We start from the raw sequence: 4,915 nt of genomic DNA, 5'->3' as shown, positions 1-4,915 counted from the left end.
GGCAAAGCACTGAGTTACATCGTTTGCATCTTGTCATAATCAGATGTGGGTTTTTCTTCGTCAATTGCGTCCGGAACATGATGGTGGAACATGTCAAGTCGCTGTTATTACCAGTGAAGTGTAGCTGTTTCACCAGCTGTGTTTACTGCATGACTAGTGAAAGTCAGAGAAAATGACAAAGGTCAGCATGGGTTTATTTGGTATCTTTGGTGAAAGAGGAGTTAAGATCAAATTTTAGGAGACTTCCAATCTACCAAATTGACTGTTGATAATACTTACATGTCTCTGCTACATGTTCACCACTTCCACTGACTCTGGGTGGAAGCACAAGCAGTAGAGATGAGGTCTCTGTGCTCAAGGGAGAAAGGTGAAGGGGAGGGGAGGAATGGTGACAAAGATTTATGTGTGTGTTCTAGGCACTTTTTATAGCTCATCGCATGTAAGCCTCATGACAACCTGGCACATTAGATGTGACTATCATCACTTTACACATAAGAAAACTGATTCTCTTAGTTTCTTCCACAAAATGGAAATATTAATGGTTTTTACCTCTTTTTTTTTTTGACAGTTCAGATAACATTTTTTTTTCATATTGTAAGTCCATAAGCTTTATTTTATTTTTTAAAACATCTTTATTGGAGTATAATTGCTTTACAGTGGTGTGTTAGTTTCTGCTGTATAACAAAGTGAATCAGCTATACATATACGTATATCCCCATATCCCCTCCCTCTTGTGTCTCCCTCCCATTTACCTCGTTTCTTTTTTTTAGATGTTGGGGGTAGGAGTTTATTGATTTATTTATTATTTTTGGCTGTGTTGGGTCTTCGTTTCTGTGTGAGGGCTTTCTCCAGTTGTGGCGAGCGGGGGCCACTCTTCATCGTGGTGCACGGGCCTCTCACTATCACGGCCTCTCTTGTCACGGAGCACAGGCTCCAGATGCGCAGGCTCAGTAGTTGTGGCTCACGGGCCTCGTTGCTCTGCGGCATGTGGGATCTTCCCAGACCAGGGCTCGAACCCGTGTCCCCTGCATTAGCAGGCAGATTCTCAGCCACTGCGCCACCAGGGAAGCCTTACCTCCTTTCTTGAAGAGTGAATGAATTAATGCATATTAAGCTCTCAGCATCACTGGAACATATAAGCTCTCAATGAATATTGGAAATTATTGTCATAATTTTTTATTGTCATGCAGCACTGGTGGGGATTTAAAATTAACGCCATGATACTGCAATATAAAGTTGCAATAGGTGCAAAACACAATGAAATGTCAAAGGCAGGTATAGGAAAGAGCGTGAGATCTGCACATCTGTACTCAGCGAAGGAAGCCAGTGAGTGTGAAGCACAAGACTGAGAAATAAAAAATCTGGAGGTTTGGGTGGTGGCCGCTGCTGGGCTTCAGCTTCCAGTTGTAGAGGGCAAGGTGGCAGAGACCCTGGCACCCTGTGCCCCACCGCTGATGCCCAGATGGAGGTTGTCAAGTGGGTGGTGGTGGGAGACGGAGTTGTAAGTAAAACTTGCCTACTGATGTGGGATGCCAGCAATGCATTTCCTGGAGAATAGATCCCCACCGTCTTTGACGACTATTCTTCCCATGTTATGGCAGATGGAAAACTGGTGAGTCTGGGCTTATGGATGCAGCTGGACAAGAAGATGATGGCAGATCACATCCCCATCCTCTCCACAAGCTGACGTACTCTTAATTTGCTCTTCTCTTGTGAGTCCTGCATCTTGTGAAAATGTCCATGCAAAGTGGTATCCTGAAGTGGGACACCGTTGTCTCAACACGCCCCTCGTCCTAATGGGAGCTAAACTTGACCTTAGGGATGATAAAGACATGACTGAAACTGAAGGAAAGGCTGACTGCCGTCAGGTCTCCTCAATGTGTAGCCATGGTTGAAGAAATCTGTGCTGTGCAACACCAAGAATGCTGGGCTCCGACACAGCGAGGTTGCTACATGGTGTTTGATGAAGCTCTTCCAGTGGTTCTCTCCCATCTCCCGTCAAGAGGATGAGAGAACGCCTGCTGCTGAAAATGTCTGAGCACCTCCTTGCCCCATGCCCCTGAGAACTTTTGTACACTTTGCTGAAAAACGTTGGCACCTTTGCACTGAACGCCAACTTTTTGTTACAGATTAGGTTCCCCATAAAACCATTCTGAAACAAGCAGGAACTTTAAAGTTTTGTCTAAGGTCTAAGAGTTAAAACTTGCATGTTCTATTAAAATTCACCCCTAAAATGGAAAAAAAATCTGGATTCAAGCCCTACCTTCACCATGTACTAGCTAACTGACATTAGGCTAATTACATCTGTAGTGGCCTCAATTTCTTCACTTGCATAAAATAGGAATAACAATAGTACTTATTTTGTGATATCTTTTTTTACAAAAAATACATGTGATCATCTGTGTAAAAGACTTATGCTAATTAAATAGTTTGGTTTTAGTTAGGTAGAGGAAAGACTTTGAAGCTAGGACAGAAGAAACATGGGTCTGCCATGATCCAGCTCATTTTCTTTGGGCAAATTCCCTGACATCCTTACTTTCAGTTCACCCCTTGTTAACTAAGGTTGGTAAGCAGGTAGCAGTGTGGTAGGCATTCAGTATATGTTAGCGCCATCTTTCTCCTTCCAATCTCTTATAAAATGAAATAATTGGAATGGGTTACTGCTTTACAACCTGGCTAATTATCAGAATAATCTTCGGAGCTTAAAAAAAGAAGAAAAAAACTAATCAGTCAGAACGTGTGTGTTCAGAGCCACGGACTAGATGATCTATGAGATTCATTCATGGTCTGATGATTGGTTATTTTTAACCTCATGAGGAAAATATGATTTGTGTTTGATTTTAAACTATTTGTTTATTCTTCTTTTTCTACAAATTATTTGAGTCCATGTATAATATTACATAACAATAAAAGGGACAACATATGAGGATCAGGGAAACTTGAAGGTTATTGTGAGGATGAAACGTGACAGTGCAGGCAGGCATTTAACACATGGCTGGTCAAGGTTGAGAATCAGTAATGGCAGCTATTGTTAAATGGGTGAATAGATCAATTATCACTCTCCCTAAACATCACTTTGAAAGATGGGTTTGGAAAACAGTGGGTGACTGATGGATACTGTGTTCTCTAGAACACAGATATTCTGTAATATTAAGGGCGATTAAAGGAAGTGTAGAAGAGTAGGGGGGGATAGGACTTTCCAGAAGAAGGGGACCATTTGGGCAGAGTTCCCAGGTTCTGACTTGGTGTGTTTGGGTGACTGATGAGACAACCTGAGGGGGGGGTGGTGCTGGGGAATAAGGTCAGATTACAGAGGTCTTGAAGGCTGAGTAGAGAAATGTATATCTGGCGGAACTACTGAAGCTTAGTTTGCTGAGTTTATGGCTATGGCCACCTCTCACAAACGCATAAGACTATCTTGTATTTCCAAAGCAATTTTAAGGACATATGCCCGGGAGAAGGCACTAGGAGGCAAGCCCGTCTTTGTTTTCTTCTGGGGGAAAGAAAGTAAAAAGAAAATGTTCAGGACACTGTTCCCCTCGGACACAGTTTGTACCTCTAAAGGGCATGATGCAGATTGGCGGTCACACTTTCCTTCTGTGAATTCATATTGGTGATGTGAACTAAGAATGCCGCCTGCTGTATCATAAACAAAGGATGTTGCAGCCATCAAGCCACCACATTACAGCCACCCTGACAGTGAGTCCTGAGGGAACTCAGGATGGAAACAAAGAATGCCTACCATCTAGCAGTCAATGACTGCAGCCACCCCCAGTGGTGCACACTGAGGAGATTAAGGATGAGAAAACACAGGATACTGCCCCCCAACCCCCTGCCAATAGCTGAGCTGCATATCAAAGGAATAATTTCTATAGGCCCAGACTTTGCATCTTCCCATACATAGAAATGTGCTAATTTCATTAACTTGAGATGTCTGGTTTTCTTTTATTAACAGTAATCTTTTGATGTTCCCAATACCTGGTCTTTTGTTGCTAAAACTCCTATATATCCTGGCTCCCTGAGCCCTCTGCCTCTTTGGAGTGGTCTCTCAGAGTTATTTGAGATGCTGTCTCCTGCACTTGAAGTCCTAAGAATGTTTGCCGAATAAAACATAACTCTCAACTTTTAGGTTGTGTATTTTTTTTCAGTTTTCAGTCGATGGTGACAAGTCCTGTGCTCTACCACCAAGTCACCCCAGAATGACAGAAGCCCATGGTCCTCTAATGGATGCCTGATCCAGGTGCCTGCCATGGGGCAAAAAATATCTGAGTAATTGTAGCTCATTTAAAGGTAGCTATTGGGAAGAATTTCACTGCTCCACCTGGGCACCCAGTATGACTTGTGACAAACTTCCGTTATGGCCTGGTTGTCCTTATCTTTAAAATAAAATCATTTATGTCACAATTTGTACTGATCCAACTCCAGGTATTTTCAAGTGGTTTATAGTCTGTGTCCACATCCCAAGCACATTTTTAGGGGAGGGGCCACTGGGCTTTCCTCCTTCCCCCTTTTGCCTCTTGGATTCTCATTAGTGTTCAAGAGCCTTGAGGCTGAAACTGAGCAGGACCCTGTAGGGCCTTCCCAGGGACAGACCACCACCCCCACCACACCCCCTATCCCCCACCTCTTGTTTGTAGAAAAGCTTTAGATTTCTAGGCCTTCCCCAAGTTCCAAAGAGCAATTTTAATCAGAGAAGTGAGAAAATGCAGAAACAAAGGAAAACAGTCAAAATAATAATAGGTTATTATTATTATCAAAACAAGACAAAATAATAATAGGTTAGCTATAAAACAAAGTCAAGGACCTTTAGTTCCTCCTCAAGGGCTACAGATAATATCCTGAGCCATATCCTTGAGTTGTTTTGCAGAAACTAAAACCCTCACCAGGTGGAAGAAGTTAACTGCATGCTGACCAC

At 42.8% G+C, this 4,915-nt stretch overlaps 1 pseudogene; it reads left to right on the top strand.

Annotated features, from left to right (window-relative positions):
- Nucleotides 1-1,462: 1,462 nt before the first annotated feature.
- Nucleotides 1,463-2,063, top strand: LOC113620194 (ras-related C3 botulinum toxin substrate 1 pseudogene; annotated as a pseudogene).
- The last annotated feature ends 2,852 nt before the right edge of the window (nt 2,064-4,915 follow it).

The sequence above is a fragment of the Aethalodelphis obliquidens genome, unplaced genomic scaffold (assembly GCF_003676395.1).
Source record: "Aethalodelphis obliquidens isolate GAN/ISIS:26980383/991018 unplaced genomic scaffold, ASM367639v1 scaffold7, whole genome shotgun sequence".
Taxonomy (NCBI): Eukaryota; Metazoa; Chordata; class Mammalia; order Artiodactyla; family Delphinidae; genus Aethalodelphis; species Aethalodelphis obliquidens.
The sequence above is the reverse complement of the archived record's forward strand: the minus strand, read 5'-3'. Positions and strand labels throughout refer to the sequence as shown.